Raw genomic sequence first — 18,854 nt, 5'->3', positions numbered from 1 at the left:
TTGAACCGCCGACCTTCTGATCAGCAAGTCCTAGGCTCTGTGGTTTAACCCACATCTACTCAGCAGCAAATCCCACTGAGTTCAATGGGGCTTACTCCCAAGTTAAGTGGGCATAGTATTGCATGTCTCATGGACTTCGGAGAGATGCACAGGACTTCCAGGAGTGACATTTGGAGACTGCAAAAGAGTGTGATGGAACCCTTTGCATCCTGGCTATCACAAAGAATTTATAAAATGTTCCACCTGCAGATCCCAGCTCTGTGTGTGCCTCTGTGCTAACTATACACCAAGCCGAGGGGACGCAAAATTGAGAAGATCCATAATTGAGAAGGTCCATGTGGAGGCACCAAATTTTGGCCTCACTCTGGGTGCCATATTACCAAAGTCCACCCCTGGGAGTGAGCTGTGGAGAAAGAGGAGGCCAGAGCGGAGTGAATCCGAGCAGCACTGGAAGCTGTTTGGTGAGCACAGCAGAGGAGCAGAGCCCCCCTAATACAGCAGATGAGAGAGATTTGTTCAGCACAAGCACACAACACCACTATTCCATCATCCAAGCTGCTTCCCTATTAATTTCTGGGCACAAAATGTTTGTTTTCATCCATAGAAGTCCCTTCAAGTCTACACACATTTCTTCTATCATGACTGTGCCCTTTGAACACTGTATTGAAGCAGCAAGAAGGTGAGAGCTGTTCTTGGGGAAGCTGTGAAGCTTCTTCCCCACAGAAATGAGACTCAGATTACTTTTGGGCTGCCGGGTAGGATTCAACACCCAGTTGTGATTTAATGGATTAGGAAAACGTGTCTTGAAATCCCTGTTCAGCCATCTTCCTCACTGCATGACTTAAGCTGACACAGGCGTTCTCCGTCAGCCTAACAGACTGCCCTTTGGCTGCTGTGGTGATAAACAAACTCGTGTATGTCACCCTGACCTCCTTTGGTAATAATAATTTTTTTAAGTAAGTGACCTGAAACAAACATTGCAGTGTGGAGTGCTTTTGTTCAGGGTTCCAGCCAGCCAGCCAGCTATACCCTCGTCCAAGACACTCTAATCCATCCTGGATAGCTCAGTTGGTTAGAGTGTGATGCTGATAATGCCAAGGTTGTGGGTTCGATCCCCAAATGGGACAGCTGCATTATTCCTGCATTGCAGGCGATTGAACTAGATGATCCTAAGGGTCCCTTCCAACTCTACAATTCTGTGATTTCTTTCATTTCTGTGATCTCTTGCCTGGTTTTTTGTTTCCCACCCACCCCAACAGTCAGCCACCATTCAAGGCGACTCAACACACTCAGCCTTCATTGGGTTATCCTCCCTACTTGCTACTTTTAACTATTTCCCCCTAAGCTTCTTTTTTTGTACTTTGCCATTTCCCCAAGTCTCCTGAGAATTCACTTTTCAGCACGGATGCCACCATTTTGGCTACATAAACGCCTGCATCTGCACTCTCGTTTGAACAATAGAAATAAAGAGACAGATAAATTAAATGTCTTGGGTTTAGCAAACATGAGCTAATATTCATTGGTTTTACGATAATGCATTCTACAGTTTAATACAGAGTTTTATCTTACTGATTTGAGCAGAAGTTTCAGTAGTATTAAGTGTCCCTTGTCCTTCAGGTAGACCTGGAAAAAAATCTAGCAATAAAAACAAATAGATTGACTTAAAAAAAAAAGTTATGACATCAGGGTGCAAAACTCTGTACACTTATGTGCAGGTAAGCTCTATTGAGCAGGTCCCAAACTCTATTCCACAAGCATCAGCTGGGTGGGCTGTGGCATGTCTGTGGATTTCAGGTTGAAGACACAAGATGACACATTCATCATATTAAATATTCCTATTGATTTTAATTCATAGACTCACAGTTGGAAGGGACCCAAGGGTTATCTAGTCCAGCCCCCTGCAATACAGGAATTAATAATTTCATTTTATTGCTTCTTTTATTTCTGATATTGTATTTCATTGTATTGCAATAAAAGCAATATAATAAAACACAATGTATAATAAACAATTGAAGCAATAAAATACAATAAAAACCATACAGTATTTAGCACGGCACATTATTATTGCTACAATAGGTAGAGAGATCCTAAAGTAGTCCACTGAGGCCCTAAGCAATTTGCAAGTGGTCTGGGGAAAGAATGGGAACCATTGTTCTCTTGAACACAGATGAACTTACAGATAAACTTACATAGCACTGTGTTGTAAAAGTTGGGAGACCCATACAGTGTGTTCAGAAGGTATCTTATGTACCCAGCACTTTCCTAAACAGACAAAGAGACGGTGCTTTTAAACAGAAGTCACACCACATCACACATCTAAAGCACACTTATACCGCATTACATGGCAGGCTAGTGTCTGAAACAAAGATGTGCTCTCCCAAGCTCACATTCCCAACATATTTGCACTCCTCTCTCAGTGACTTCTCTGCTGCCTTGGTCATGTCCACAGAATGGGAGATGGCAGGATCCCCAAGGATGTGCTCTACAGGGAGCTGGCTTCAGGCCCCAGGCCTGTTGGTGGACAAACTCTGTGTTAAAAAGATGTCTGCAAACATGGCATGAAGGCTGGCAACATCAACCCCACCATGTGGGAATCCCTTGGTGGCGACTGCAGCACAATCCATAGCAGTGACTGGAGGAGGAATGACTGCTGGTAGGAGCACAGAGAGAAGAAACACCGTGCTGCATTTGCAGCAGCACAACTGGACACCATCATTTGCCCCAGCTGCAACAAAACATGTCTCTCCTGTATCAGTGTCTACAGCAGGTGCTGCAACCTTCTAACAATTTGACTTCACCCTCAAAGTCACATTCTTCCATTGTCTTCCAAAACAGATGGATGCCAACCAACCAACCAACCAACCAACCAACCAACCAACCAACCAACCAATACCACTTTAAAAGTCATGGCTTCCCCCAATTAATCCAGAGAACTATAGTTTGTTACAAGCACTGGGAATTTTAAGGAGCCCTCTATTCCCCTGACAGATCTACAACCCCCAGAGGTTCTTGGGAAGAATAATTCATAAACCACCATGAGAATGATAGATCAGTTCTCAGGATTCTTTGGAGAGAAGCCACGGCTGTTGATGTGCTATTATAGTGCTTTAAATGTAAGGTACGGATGTGGCCACATCCCACACTTCAGAACAAGCACTGCTTCTGTTCCTTTGGCTGTGGTATAAAAGTCGCAAATGTTCCACTGAGCAACTTCTAACTTCGCAGAAAGAAACGGCAGAGCTGTCACAGAACGTATAATCTAAAGTTCAGGCTAAGTTCAGCATGAAATATTCAGAAGTCCCTAAAACAGCCCCTTGACAGGGGTGTAACCAAGCATTTTTGCACTTCTCTAAAAGATCCCCTTTCAATAAAGCCTTTTCCACACTCCTGCCTTGACGTCCCCTGTAATAATGATGTGACCTTTTGTTTCAGCAGAACTTCAAGAAAGTGTGACTCTTTAATGGCTTGCATAGATGGGATGGGGGAATAAAGACTATAGTCATCGCCATGGCAAGAAGAAATGCAAGAACATGAGCCCTGCTGGATCAAGCTGTTATAAAATTAGTTAACCCGTTTAGCATTTGATACAATGTATAGAATTTAGCATTGAATAAAAATGTATGTACTTCTGTAATCCCTGCATCTACACTCTATAATGGAACCTATGCATCAATGTTCTAATTTCTGTGCCGTGTGGACTTCTCAGCCCTGACCCTCCTATCTTTCTAAGTGCTGTTTGCATAGTTTAGGAATGGAATGCTAATGTGAAATTACCTTGAATCCTTCCAGGCATAGGAAACTATAGAAATTGTATGTTGTGGACTTTTTGAGGGTCTGGATGTCAAGAAAAAGGACAATAAATGAGTAAAATGTTAAATCCTAAGATGCCAAGGGACACCCAAGATAATGGATGGAATGAGCTAACGAAGCCAAGCAAGACAGTTTTAGCTCCCTGACCTGTGACCTTCCCTTTCATGCATACATTCTATGAGCGAAAAACCCTATAAAAGCTGTGTTAAAACATGTCTCAAACACAGTTCTCCTAACTGGTGGTTCTCTGAACTCCTGGTTTGAGTAACTGTTGCAATAGCTTATCTCTCAAACTGGGTCCCTAGTGGATGCTGAGCTCATATTTCTCTCTTAGCTGTGTTTTTCTTTAAAGTGTCATTCCCTCACCTGGGCATGAACTATTGAGAGGTGGCTTAGAAGTAAATTCTTACCACAAGGCCAAAGACCATATGGTCCAGCATCCTGTTCCCAAAGTGTTCAACCAGATGTGCGCATGGGAAGCCCAGAAGCAAAACCTGAGGGTAACAGCACTCTCGCCACCTGTGATTCCCAACTCGTATTCAGAGTCATACTGCCTCCAACAGGGGTAGTAAAACACAAACAAGTGGGACTTGGAGTTTAGTTGGGACACAGAGTTTAGTTTTTCCCCTTTTGAGCCAGTCCCCTGATCTTCTGACCCTTTGAAACCTTATTTTATTTTTTTAAGCTTTCCTTACAGAGCGTCTGTCACACTGCAAACTGCAGTGTTGCTGAGATTCTGGCCATCTGAATCTATGAAAAATGTTTCAGTGCAGAATGCTCCTGTTCCGGTTACTCCATTTCATTCCCTTTCTCACATTCCTTCACCCTTCACCCTACATTCTGCTGTCACTGAGCATGCTCATTCCTCATTGGGCTGTTTTGGGGGTTGATGCCCAGAATTCTCTTCTAACCCTCCCACCCTCTTTTTGTATTTCAACAAGCCTCTGGGTCCCTCCTTGTGTGGGGATGATTACCACTTTGGCTACCAAAGGACTACCACTATGAGATAAGAATGGGAATACAGTGGTACCTTGGTTCTCAAATTTAATCCGTTCCGGGAGTCCATTCGACTCCCAGAACCATTTGAAAACCAAGGCGTGGCTTCCTATTGGCTGCAGGAGCTTCCTGCACTCAATCAGAAGCAGCGGAAGCCACGTTGGACATTCAGCTTCCAAAAAACATTTGCAAACCAGAACACTTACTTCCAGGTTTACGGCATTCAGGAGCCGATTTGTTTGGGAGCCAAGCCATTCAACAACCAAAGTACCACTGTACATACATTCTAAATGTTTTAAACATTTAAAATAAACACCAAAACACCATACTAAATAAAAAGAGCATTTCATTTGAATGCCTTCTTATGCAAGAACTCTTGAAGCCCACTCCTTATGTGAACTCTGACAAAGTATGCATTTCCCTTTGTTATTGCACCACTGCTTTCATCCATCCGTAAATCTGAAGTTAAAAGGCCAGAGTCAATTAGTGGGTTTGGTCTCTCTTCTACCCTATATGAACATTTCAAAATAATTGGACAATTAGCATGAAGGAAAGAATTGCCCACAATTATAGAAGCCCCCACCTTCTTGGTCAAGGATGGAGGTGAAAAGAAATTATATTGCAAGGGGTGCTTTAAAGAAGACACAACATGGAATACTGCAGGCATAGGCAAACTCGGCCCTCCAGATGTTTTGGGACTACAACTCCCATCATCCCTAGCTAGCTAACAGGACCAGTGGTCAGGGATGATGGGAATTGTAGTCTCAAAACATCAGGAGGGCTGAGTTTGCCTATGCCTGCTCTACTGCAAAGGAACTAGCATGAAATAATTGCATGGCTCAGCCTTCCCCAATCTGATGCTCTCCATATGTCTTTGAGTACAATTCCCATCAGTTCCAGTATGGCTGTGTTGGCTGGGACTGGTGTATCCAAAACATCTGGAGGGTACCACATTGGCAAAGATTGATGTAGATGAAGGATGGGAAACTGCAGCTCTTCAGATGTTGCTAGGCTGCAACTCACATCACCCTTGACCACTGGCCATGTTGGCTGGAGCTGATGGAAGGTGAAGTCCAGCAACATCTGGAGAGCAAGGCATTCCCCACCCTAGGTATAGATTATTAGTGTCATGATTCATATTTGTGCATGCTGCTATATATATATAAATACATTGGGAAATGATCGCCCATTGTTTCCAGTTGCACATACACAGAAGGGTATGTACTGTACAATAATAATATAGAAAACCTTTTCATACAGGCTATTCCCTATGCAAAAATGTGTTCCAGGTGAAATTTTGCTGTCTCAGGTAAGCCTAAGAGGGGCTCTAAGAACATATAATTACAGCTCTGTCCTTTGCATTAGAATTAATGGAGAAAGTGTGAGTGGATTGGTGATGTCTGTGATGAAATTAAGTCAAAAAAGAAGATAACCAGGCGTGGGGTGGCAGGGGAAGAAATTCATCCTCAAGCTCCAGGGGGGCTGGCCCCTTAATTTTAAGTGTGGCCCTCTTGTCTATGATCCTTTTGCATGCAGACGAGCCCAGGGTGAGTTCCTGTGTCCCAAGGCAGGGATGGAATGTCTGAAACCTTGAAAAGCCATTGCCAGTCAGTGTGGAGCTAGATGGCTCAATGATGTAACACAGCCTCCTATGTTCCTAGATAAAATGAAGTAGGTAAGTCCAGGTGTGTGGGCTTGTAGGTTTCATTAAAGGGTCCACTACCTTGCCCCTCCCCACAGCACTGAAAGAAGCAGATGAATTTTGAAATGATGCTTGGGAAAACATTTTGGCTGAAAAGCCAAAGTCCTGCCATAAAATGGTAGGAAGAGTGGCCTTTTTCATGAAATAAAATAGGGAAATGCAGAGATTAAATTGACACAGAGCTCAGCTGTGGAACCTCATTTTAACACAGGACTCCGCTCTGGACAGTGGAAATAATGACATAGAGAGAGAGGGGATTGTTCAGCATATGCAGAGTGCATCTCTCTCTTTACTAAAGCAACCACAGCTCACCTCGCACAGCTTAACAGCATGGCAGTCCGAACGGGAAGGGAAAACCCTTCCTTCCACCGCTGAACGATATTTTCCTAGTAACACAAAGTGTGAATTATGAGAAACAAATCTTAAAGAGGAGGAAGACTTGTTTCAAACGTGATAAATCTCCTGTGTGACTAACTCGCCAGGCAGGATATTCCGCGCACGACCAACTTATCCAATATGCCACCATTGCCGAAGTTACAGCCCGAGGATTCTGCCGGTCTCCACCTCCTGCAGCTTTTGCAGCAGCGGACCCTAAAAAACGCAGGCGGGCAAGTGGCGGCTGGTGTCTCCCACCCCCCTTCGGCATCTTAATTGGGAAATCGACGCGGAGAGAGGAAGGGAGATCGATCCGGCGGAAAGTTAGCCGAGGGAGACGCTGCGGTCGGGGGGCCAGGCGAGGCAGCGCGCTGTGCGCAGCAGCAGAAGCAGCGCACATCTCCTTGGAACCGAGCGGACGCGGAACGGGCAGTCTGGCTCTTCCCCATCCGGCGCGGAGCACCTCGAGACCCCGGGTAAGCGCTGCTCTCCCCGCTAAGCGTTTCGAAAGGCAGATGCCCAAGTGCAAGGCAGCTTTAGCGGGTCGGCGAGAGCTTCTTCCTGGCTGCCTGGGGGCGCTTTTGATAGACCCAAACCAGGCACAACGCGGAGCCCCAGGGGCGAGCCGGTCCTCGGGGGGCGCTGCTGCCGGAAGGTTTCTGGAAGCCGAGCTTAGCCTGCGGAGCGAGCGCGAGGTCAGGAAAGGGCCGCGCTGGGAGCGGGATCCGGGGGAGACGCCGAGACAGGGCCCCGCTGCCGTGCCCCAGGAAGGCGCGCAGGGCCAGTAAAGAAAGACGCGCAGCCCCGATCCTCCGTAGCTTTGGCTCAAGGCCCCCCGCGTCGCTGCCTACGGCGGTTTCATCGACGCGCCTTTTAGATTCATAACCGCTTTGTCAACAACCCGCCTTTCCCCATTTTTCCTCTTAAACCCAAAACACTTCTCAGCGCGCCCATCGGTTGGAGAGCTTGAGTGCGCCCAGAAGCTCCAGAAAGAGCGTTTTCTTCGCACCAGGAACCCAGGGAACTCGACTCGGTGCCAGAACGAATCCCTGCCTTCTCTTCTCCCTCCGCGGTCTGCAGTGCCGCGCGGTTAGGTGGTGGATGAAGGGGAGAAGGCGGCCCTGGGGAGGAAGCAGGGGCGAGCATCTCCGGGCCCTGCTTCTTCCACCTTCCCCTGGCGACGCCCTCCAACGCGCGACCCAGACGGGGGAACCCTTCTCTGAAAACGCCCTTACTTTGGATATTAGGGGGTTAAGGAACTTCTTCTCTTGCGGCGTCCTTCAGATAATGAGCGTTTCCTACTTTATTCAGCCTTGCTTGAAATAGAAGTGGGAAATCTTTTTTTATATAAAGAAGAAGAAGGTGGAAACTTTCCGCCACGGGCGAAGGCGTAATTCGCCAAACCGTCACTAATTGCCTTGTGCTTGACTTGGCTGCCAATCGGTTTCTAATTATCCCACGTTTCGTGTTTTATCTAAAGCTAAATCAAACTCTTGCTCTTTGGGGGAATATCAGCCAGGCTTCCTCTTAAACGGAGCGTTCAGAAACTCTGCCTTCTGGAGTCGCGGTGGTGCAACAGGTTAGTTGTAATCCATTTGGCAGATTCACAATTAAAGATTATTTGTAAAGCCCACTGAACCCACTAGGAGCTACTCCTGAGAAGATATGCTTAGCACTGCGTTGTTAGAATAAATTGTTAAGTATTTATGTGCTGGTTTTTTGGATGTATAGCTAATGTATAGAAACCGAGAACAATACAGTGGTACATCTGGTTAAGTACTTAATTCGTTCCGGAGGTCTGTTCTTAACCTGAAACTGTTCTTAACCTGAAACACCACTTTAGCTAATAGGGCCTCCTGCTGTTGCCACTCCGCCGCTGCATGATTTCTGTTCTCATCCTAAAGCAAAGTTCTTACCCTGAAGCACTATTTCTGGGTTAGTGGAGTCTGTAACCTGAAGCGTATGTAACCTGAAGTGTATGTAACCTGAGGTACCACTGTACCTTATACCAAATCCTCACGGATCCTAATGCTTTTTGCATTGGGCCAACCCAAACTCGCCATCAAATCACACATCATGTCCAGGGGCACAGCCTGCACCACATAAAACTCGGATACATGGCTTCCTGGTCGTACCGTGGTCCAAAAACATGGTTTTGAAGCACGGATCCTCATGGATCCTAACGCTTTTTGCATTGGGCCACCCCAAACTCACCATCAAATCATACATGATGTCCAGGGGCACAGCCTGCACCACATAAAACTCGGATCCACGGCTTCCTGGTCGTACCGTGGTCCAAAAACGTGGTTTTGAAGCATGGATCCTCATGGATCCTCACGTTTTTTGCATTGGGCCACCCCAAACTTGCTGTCAAATCACATATCATGTCCAGGAGCACAGCCTGCACCACAAAAAAACTCGGATCCACGGCTTCCTGGCCATACCGTGGCCCAGAAACGTGGTTTTAAAGCACGGATCCTCATGGATCCTCACGCTTTTCGCATTGGGCCAACCCAAACTCACCATCAGATCACACGTCATAGCCAGGGGCACAGCCTGCACCACAAAAATCACGGATCCATGGCTTCCTGGCCACTCCATGGCCCAAAAACATGGTTTTGAAGCACGGATCCTCATGGATCCTCATGCTTTTTGCATTGGGGAACCCCAAATTCACCCTTTATTCAAATATCTTGTACATAACCACAGATCTGACCACAAACATTATGGATCTACTGCTTCATGGCCCTGGCCAGATGCTACCCTGGATATACAGACCACTTTTTAGGTGGGTGTGCTGGGATGGAGGAAACGGAGTCGGCTGAATCTCTATCTATTAAAGATGGTCTTCCAATGGCTGGGCCAGAATGATTTTGGTTCGGTTTGCCTGCTCCCAGCTCTTCATGGGGCGCAATAGTCACCTGTAGCCGCCATCAGGAGTCCCGGTGTGATCCTGGCTGCTTCTGTCTCTATGGAGGCATTGGTCACAAATGTAGCCAAACTGGCATTTTTTAATCTATGTCAGGTTAGGCGATTGGTACCGTACCTGTCCCTTTCCAACCTATCCATGGTGATCCATGCAGTAGTCACCTGCAGACTAGACTACTTTAACTTGCTGTACACCTGAGCCAGGGAGGGCAGGGTATAAATGCGAGAGAGAGAGAGAGAGAGAAATGCAGGGCTACCCTTGAGACTGCTCCAGAAACTCCAAATGGTCTAAAATGCATGAGTTCTTACTTGGACTTTGTGGAGAGCCCACATTCAGTTGGTTGTTCATCAGCTGGATTGGCTCCAGGTGGAGTATTGAATCAGGTTCAAGGTTTTGGTGCTAATCTTTAAAGCCCTAAACAGTCTGTGACCTTTCTTATCTGTGGGAATTATCTTCCAATACACCCCCATGAGTGTGACGCTCATCTAACAGCAACCTACTGGTGGTCCCTGGCCCAAAACATATCCAGCTGTCCTCGACCAGAGCCAGAGCCTTTTTGGTGGAATGCTTTGTCTAAGGAGACCAGGGCTCAGTGCAATCTATCTCAGTTCTCTCACTTGTTATGGTGAGTGGGCTTGCACATTCCTATGACCCTTGTGAGTGAAGCCGTCGGGAATCTGGTACTCCCAGCAGGGTCACCCAAGGCGGTAAGGTCAAAGAAAATTAAATATGCTCAGAGTCCTGTAGTGGTTTAATGCTCTTTATTGCAGCTTGTAAAACAGTGACTGAATTTCCCCCCAAAACCTCAGGCCTTTATATACATTATTTACACAATGAGTCCTGTCTGATTGGCTGATTCTGCTTCCCTCCTGGAGCCTGATTAGTCTTTTCCTGCAAGCCAATCTGTTCTTGCATTCTAGGATCCTACTTGCCTATTGTTCTAGGGTCCAAGCTTAGTACATAACAGGGAAGGAGCTAGACAAAGAATGATCCAAGAAGTCCTCAGTGGCAGAACAGGCGGATGATAACAAGCAGTGTGTTACAATGGCTGTGAAGGTGGATGAAGGCTGCAGCAGATAGGATCCACCAGTTCGTTGTGACTACTCATGCCATCAGAACAGAGCCCTACTGCGAAGACTGTGCGTTGGTCAGCGTGCACTGATCTCTACACATAAAACAAATTCACGCACAGGCGTCTTCCAAAAATCCAACCCAACCCCCGCAAACCCTCCCCCCCCCCATGGCGATCCCTAAATGGCTACGGAGGCAGGAATGTGAAATCTGGAAGCCCCTAGTCATGAACCAACACATGGGCGGTCAGTCATTCTGACTCAAGGAATGAGGCAGTTGAGCACCTCAGCAGCTGTATCCATGACTGAGCAGCCCTTTTTAGGATCCACTCTTCTCACCCCCAAAAGGGGAAGGGGCTGGAAATGGTGCCCTAAACATAGTCTGCCTCCCTTTTTCCCTGACTGGATTACCGCGCCCAGTGGGGTCACCACCCAGGGGTCGTAAAAGACAATTGAACTTTGGAACATGGAATATATGGACTTTGTCAGATAACACAGACAGCGAACGTCCTAAACGCAGCGCTTCAAGACTCTCGAAGAGCAGGCGAGGGACAACTGAAGGAAGAAAAAGGAGGCTACACATTTTTCTGGAAAGATCTATCTGAACAAGAACATTGAATACATAGGTAGGCTTCGCTATGAAAAACAACCTTGTGAAGCTCCTGTCAGAAGTCCCTACTGGCATTAATGAGCGACTCTCAACCCTTCGAATAAAGCTCACAAAAAACCAACAGACTACTATTATAAGCACTTATGCACCAACACTGGGTGCTGATGAAGACATTAAAGAAAATTTTTACTCTCAGCTGGATACCATCCTATCAGAGACGCCTAAGGAAGATAAAATTATCCTTCTGGGTGATTTTAATGCAAGAGTTGGGTGAGATTTTGATCTGTGGCCTGGGACTATTGGGAAAGGAGGAGTTGGCAACAGCAACCAGAATGGAATCTTACTTTTGACGATATGTGCAGCACACAACCTTGTTATTACCAAAACACTCTTTTGACAGAAAAATAAATTTAAAACTTCATGGAGGCATCCTCGGTCAAACCACTGGCACCTCTTAGGCTATGTTATTGTCCGTGCTAAAGATCAACGTGATGTGCTCCTTTCCAGAGCTATGACGAGCACCGACGACTGCTGGACAGATCACCAACTAATACGCGCCACGATGGCTATCAAGATTATACCTCAACGCAGGCTTCAGGGAAGAAAACCAAGGCACAAAATGAACACTCAAGCCCTTCACGTTCCCATTAAGCGGGATTGCTTCTAAATGACTCTTAAGGACCATCTGCTTTCAGAATTCCCTGATAACATCAAGGAACACTGGACCAAGCTAAAAACATCCATTATTGCAGTCTGTGAACAAACTATTGGATACCAAACCAAGAAACACCAGGACTGGTTTGATGAGAATGACAGTGAGATTGAATGCCATGATTGACAGGAAAAGGAAGGCATTTCAGATCTGGCAAAGAGAAAGAAACTGTGCCACTAAGAAAAAAAACATATGCCAATGCTAAGAACCAGAGAACTAAAAAACACCTGGTGGATAAAAAAAAAGCTCAAGAGATCCAGCACTTAGCCGACACTCATGATGCACAGAGTTTCTTTAAAGCCACAAAGACCATCTATGGACCAATAAATCATGGCATATGCCCCCCTACGCTGAGCAGATGGTACCACACTTCTAAAAGATAAAGAAGCTATTGCACTGTGCTGGAAAGGACACTACCAACATCTCCTTAACCACAACTCCCCCATAGCTGCCGAGGTCCTTTTCCAAATCCCGCAAAAACAAATTAGAGATGAGCTTGCAGTATCTCCAAATCTGGGAGAGTTGTGTACAGCTATTAACCAAGTAAAAAACAAACAAAGCCAGTGGACCTGATGGGATACCTGCTGAAATCTTCAAAGTGGGTGGAATTGAACTTACACAACAAATTCACAAGCTCATCAAAAAAATCTGGGAGAGAGAAGCGATCCCAGCAGACTTCAGGGATGCCAAAATTATCAATCTCTTTTTAAAGAGGTGACAGAACTGGGGGCTCCGCTAGGGGCGCCACAGAAGATGGCCAACAATAGCATCTCTCCAGCTTACACGAAGTAATTTAGAGGTTGAGATGGGAGTAATCATGCTCCCAAAATTCTTCCCGGTGGAAGGGAAGATGCAGTCTCAGCCACGGCTGCCCACAAACCACCCCTGAGTTCGTAAAGAAGGAGGGGGTAGGGGCACTGGATGGAAAGCCCTCAAGGGAGCTTGTATCTCCTGGACACTGTCTCTGTGAGTGCTCCAAGTTCCATTTTTTAAGATAAAAGATTGGATTTAAGAATTATGGACATGCATCGAGCGAAGAAAGGGTATTTAACCTGCTAATTAAGCCAGCCACTGAGATGACAAGAGTGACAGAGTGGAAGAAAGATAACATCAAAGAATAACATCTAAGCTGGTATGTTGAAACGGAACGGAAAGGAGGGGGGATAAAACTTTTTCTTTTCTTACTACGATACTACCTAACAACCCCGCCCCAGAAGAACCGTCTATATTACTTATAGCAAGTGAGATAGGAAAATATAAACTGTGTGGAAATAATAATATTAACTAAAACCTTTGTTCTTTGAAATATTTGGAAGAAGATAAAAGACTCTCCTGTGAAGCACTGTTTAATCGGGATCCACCATTATGAGACAGACTGAGTTGCAGAGATTAATAGTCATAGGGGGAGGCAAGATCTTACTTTGTTATTATATCTGTATTTCAAGTTCGATTTGGCAAACCTCCTCTGGAAAGACTAATGTTTGATGCAACCTGTCTGGGAAAATTAATGAGCAAACGCCTAGATTTTATTTCATCGGAACTGAGAAAAGATGGCGTCTTCCACCCGAGAAGGACTTTTGCATGGATTCGGCATAAACACCAGTGTGTGAGGACAGACTGCAAATAAAAGACTTAACAGCTGTAAAAAAAGAGAGAGAGAGTCATACAAAGTTCACACAGAAGCATATTATTGCTCATTTCAGCTCTCCTGTGGAAACAACTCAGAGGCTATGAAAGAAAAAAGGATAACAGCAAGAAGATTTAAAGAAGGAACTATTGGACACTCAAGGCAGTAGAAACATGAGATGATTGGACCCCACTGAACTTGAAGCATGGGAACCCCCAACAAAAAAATTATAATTTGGCAAAATATTTGGACTTTATTATATGTATTTGTACAATTTAGAATATTCAATGTGATTTGATTGGATTGTTAAAATGGAAAACTTAATAAAAATTATTATTTTTAAAAAAATTAAAAAGGTGACAGAACTGATTGTGGAAACTATCAAGGCATCTCTCTATTAGCTGTGGCCGGCAAAATTCTTGCAAGGATCTTAGCAAACCGTCTCTTAACATTATCCGAGGTGACCCTTCTAGGGGGACAGTGGACATGATTTTCACAGCTCAACAACTTCAGGAAAAATGCAGAGAGCAAAACCAACCTTGGTACTCACACCATGCCGCCAGTTCTAGTGGTGCATCCAACACCTCAGGGGCTCCCCTTGCTTGCTTATGAGAAGAACTGGTACTGCATTCCATACAAAATGTCTCCAGTGGACTTTTCTGTCATTTACTGGAATAATCAAAACATCTTTCTTTAGCACACCAAATCTCAAACAGTTCTTCAGAGCTTGCACTGGCCATCTTTGACATATCTGCAAGTAAGTGGGAAAATTGTTCCATCGTGACCTAGCTCTTTGGCCATAATCACCCTGGAGGCAAGAAAGGCATCTATTATGTGGTCATGTATCCAGTTTGATCCTTTCAGTGTGTTTATGTCATAGTCATACACACAGATGTTGCCAACTGAACCCACAAGTCCCATGGTTTGTAGACTGAGTGTGGGGAAGATACAGTTGTGCCATGGGGGAACTGATGCACAAATCAGTGATTTGTCCAAACACTTCTCACTGTGTTGAGAATATGGGGCTGCTATCAAAAGAATCAATATTGGTCACCGTCAAATCCTCTTTCCCACTTTCTGAGGTTGAGTGCTTTCCAGGTGTCTCATAGTCAGTTGGTGATCTTAAGGAGTTCAGCCCCTCAGCAGCCTGCACTGAATCAGATGCTGGAGCTACTGTTATCTTTTCCTGCAGTCTGGGGAACTTTCTTCCTGATCTACTCTTCTGTCTTTTATTTCGCTTCAACTGTGTGAGCTGCAACTGGCAAGGCTTCCCTGGTTCTGGTGGCATGCCGATAGATTTTGTGGCAGCTATAATATGGTAACAAGTCCTGGATGATGGGCGCGCACACAATGTCCTGTACGGACTGCGCATGCATGGTAGACTGTATGGACGTCGCGCATGCGGCAGCCCGTATGGTTGCCAGGAGAGTGGCAGCCCGTACAGCTTGTACGGATGCCGTGAGAGGGGCTGCCTGTATGGACCCTACGTGAGCAGCAGCCTGTACAGTCGCCCCGAGAGCAGCTGCCCGTACGGCCCATACAGTCGCTGCGAGAGGGGCTGCCTATACAGTTGCCGCAAGAGTGGCAGCCCACACAGACGCTGCACAAGCGGCAGCCAGTACAGTGACCATACTGTCACCCTCCACCCAGCGTGGCACCCTGGGGCACCACCACCCCGCTGCCCCTTCGTATGCCCCTGCAGCCAATCAAATGTACTATGAACAATCTGAAGTCTCCATCTAGTTGGTTTAATAATTTACATTCACAGGTAAGATCATCACAATCTCTGCCTTGGATATTCTTGAAGTTTAGCAGCGTCAAAAATTTCCAGGTGCAGTTCTTCACAATGGAAGCTATGGATATGAATGTCATTTTAATACAATGTTCTTGCTAATGCAGAACCATTTCAGATAGAGTTTTTATTTTGGTCATACCATGGACATTGGTGTGATCTTACAATGTAATTTGGTGGAGTCCATTTAACAATCATGACGATCCATGAGGATCAAAGTATTTAATATAGTGTTTGTTCCTTGGCTGTGCTCTGTGGTTTTTGTGGTTCATTCTGTGGTCATATACATCATATGTGATCTGATAGTGATTTCAGGGTGACCAAACATAAAAAGCCTAAAGATCCATGGGGATCTGTGCTTCCTGAGAATCTTTTTACAGCATGGCAGTGCCCCAAAGTGATCTGGCCATGAGCAGCATAGGTGGTTGGGTAATGAATATGGGGCGACCCAGAAAACTGTGGATCCATAAATTATATATATATATATATATATATATATATATATATATATATATATTCAATTTTATAAGGATAGGGAAGTACAGAAAGGGAAAAGGGATAGGGGATAGATAGACAGATTAGAAATTTAAAAGACCTATAAAGATTATCAAAACCTACAAAGTACTGATGATGATGATGATGATGATGATGATGATGATGATAATAATAATAATAATAATAATAATAATAATAATAATAATAATATATTTGTACCCTGCCCATCTGGCTGGGTTTCCCCAGCAACTCTGGGTGGCTTCCAAAAAAATGAAATAAAAATACATTAAAGTCACACATTAAAAACGTCCCTAAACAGGGCTGCCTTCAGATGTCTTCTAAATGTCAGGTAGTTGTTTATCTCTTTGACATCTAATGTGAAGACATTCCACAGGGTGGGCGCCACTACCAAGAAGGTCCTCTGCCTGGTTCCTTGTCACTTTGCTTCTCACAGTGAGGGAACCACCAGAAGGCCCTTGGTGCTGGACATCAGGGTCTGGGCAGAACTATGGGGGTGGAGACGCTCCTTCAGGTCTACTGGGCTGAGGCCGTTTAGGGCTTTAAAGGTCTGCACCAACACTTTGAATTGTGCTCGGAAATGTACTGGGAGCCAATGTAAGTATTTCAGGACATGTGTTATATGGTCTCGTGGCCACTCCCAGTCACCAGACTAGCTGCCGCATTCTGGATTAGTTGTAGTTTCCGGGTCACCTTCAAAGGTAGCCCCACGTAGAGCACATTGCAGTAGTCCAAGTGGGAGATAACAAGAGCATGCACCACTCTGGTGAGACAGTCTCCGGGCAGGTAGGGTCTCAGCCTGCGTACCAGATGGAGCTGGTAGAGAGCTGCCCTGGATACAGAATTGACCTGTGCCTCCATGGACAGCTGTGAGTCCAAAATGACTCCCAGGCTGTGCACCTGGTCCTTCACACCAGCCCACCCCCTGTCCCCCAAGAACAGTACTTCCGTATTGTCAGGATTCAACCTCAATCCATTAGCTGCCATCCATCCTCCAACTGCCTCCAAGCACTCACACAGGACCTTCACCACCTTCACTGGTTCTGAGTTGAAAGAGAGGTAGAGCTGGGTATCATCCGCATATTGATGGACACCGAGCCCAAACCCCCTGATGATCTCTCCCAGCAGCTTCATGTAGATGTTAAAAAGCATGGAGGGGAGGACAGAACCCCGAGGCACCCCACCAGTAATGGCCCAGTGGTCTGAACACTCATCCCCCCCCCCACTTTCTGGACACAGCCCAGGAGGAAGGAGCGGAACCACTGAATAACAGTGCCCTTAGCTACCAGCTCCGCTAGACGGTCCAGAAGGATGTTATGATCGATTGTATCAAAAGCCACTGAGAGATCCAGCAGAACTAGGAAACAGCTCTCATCTTTGTCCCTAGCCCACCAGAGATAATCAACCAGCGTGACCAAGGCAGTTTCAGTCCCATGATGAGGCCTGAATCCCAATTGGAAGGGATCCAAATGGTCCGCACCCTCCAGGCGAGCCTGGAGTTGTTCAGCAACCACCCGCTCAATCACCTTGCCCAAGAATGGAAGATTTGAGGCTGGGCGATAGTTGGCCATACTGGCCGGATCTAAAGATGTTTTTTTAAGAAGCAGTTTAATGACCGCCTCTTTCAGCAGGTCTGGGAATGCTTCCTCACAGAGGGAAGCATTCACCACCCTGCAGAGCCCATCGCCCAGCCCTTCCCGGCTTGCTTTTATTAGCCAGGATGGGCAAGGATCAAGGAGACAGGTGGTTGGTTTCACGCATCCAAGCAGCCTGTCCACATTCTCTGGGGTAACGGATTGAAATTGATTCCATGCAACTTGACCAGACAGGGCTCTAGCACTCTCCCGCCCTGGCCCTGTTCCCACGGTGGTGTCTAACTCCTTCCGAATATGAGCGACTTTATCTGCAAAAAAATTTATCATGCAAAAAGCGTGAGGATCCGTGAGGATCCGTGCTTCAAAACTACGTTTTTGGGCCACGGTATGGCCAGGAAGCCGTGGATCCGTGATTTTTGTGGTGCAGGCTGTGCCCCTGGCCATGATGTTTGATCTGATGGTGACTTTGGGCTGATCTAGTGCAAAAATCATGAGGATCCATGAGGATCCGTGTTTTTTAACCATGTTTTTGCACCATTGCGGCACCACGAAACAGTGGACGTGTGATTTTTTTGGTTCTGCCTACAGACTAAGATGTGGTCTACAGTATCATGGTGTTTTTATTTTGTTTCAATATAAAAATCATATGAATTCATGAGGATCCATCCCTCGGATCCATGTTTTTGTGGTGCTGCAGCGCGGCAAAGTGTTGGACCCACGTTTTTTATATTAAGTTTGTAGGCGTGCCTTCCAGGTGTGATTTGACACCTCACTTCATGAGGATCCGTGTAGATCCGCCTTTTACCCAGACCACTGGAGAAGAATCAATGACCCTGAGACCTTCTGTATGCAAAACATGGACATTACCAATGAGCTATGGGTCCTTGCTTGTATGCTGAAGCATAGGACTTCTTCAACTTTTGGGGGTCAGCATGAAAATGTGACCTTTTATGGTGCACATGAGCCTTTTTTCTCCAGGGACAAGTCAAGACTAGCCCACTGTCTACTTTTATCAAGCAGGTTCTAGGCCTGAGGTGGGGAACTTCTGGCCCCTCCCGACAGGGGCAAAACAAGGCTTTACTTCACCCTGGTCAAAGACCCAGTTTGGCACCCCACCCACCCA

At 45.9% G+C, this 18,854-nt stretch overlaps 1 protein-coding gene and 1 long non-coding RNA gene across 6 annotated transcripts in view; both read left to right on the top strand.

Annotated features, from left to right (window-relative positions):
• Positions 1–18,854, top strand: part of NPY5R (neuropeptide Y receptor Y5) — a 37,974-nt gene that overhangs the window by 5,922 nt on the left and 13,198 nt on the right. The window contains exons 1-2 of one of the 5 annotated variants that reach the window (XM_081875394.1): positions 7,307–7,359; positions 8,364–8,462. The exons of 1 other annotated variant lie outside the window; for it this stretch is intronic. The gene's annotated coding sequence lies outside the window, so the exon portion shown is untranslated. Of the gene's footprint in view, positions 1–3,435; positions 4,399–6,990; positions 7,360–8,363; positions 8,463–18,854 lie in introns of those variants that run through there. 3 more of the 5 variants (XM_081875395.1, XR_014159890.1, XM_081875397.1) reach the window with 3 other exon arrangements.
• LOC309349513 overlaps positions 11,129–18,854 on the top strand; it is a 103,046-nt gene continuing 95,320 nt past the window's right edge. The window contains exon 1 of the long non-coding RNA XR_014159992.1: positions 11,129–11,762. This is a non-coding gene — a long non-coding RNA (uncharacterized lncRNA). The remainder of the gene's footprint in view (positions 11,763–18,854) is intronic.

The sequence above is a fragment of the Podarcis erhardii genome (assembly GCF_964252035.2).
Source record: "Podarcis erhardii genome assembly, chromosome: 9".
Taxonomy (NCBI): Eukaryota; Metazoa; Chordata; class Lepidosauria; order Squamata; family Lacertidae; genus Podarcis; species Podarcis erhardii.
This window is presented reverse-complemented; position numbering and strand designations above follow the sequence as displayed.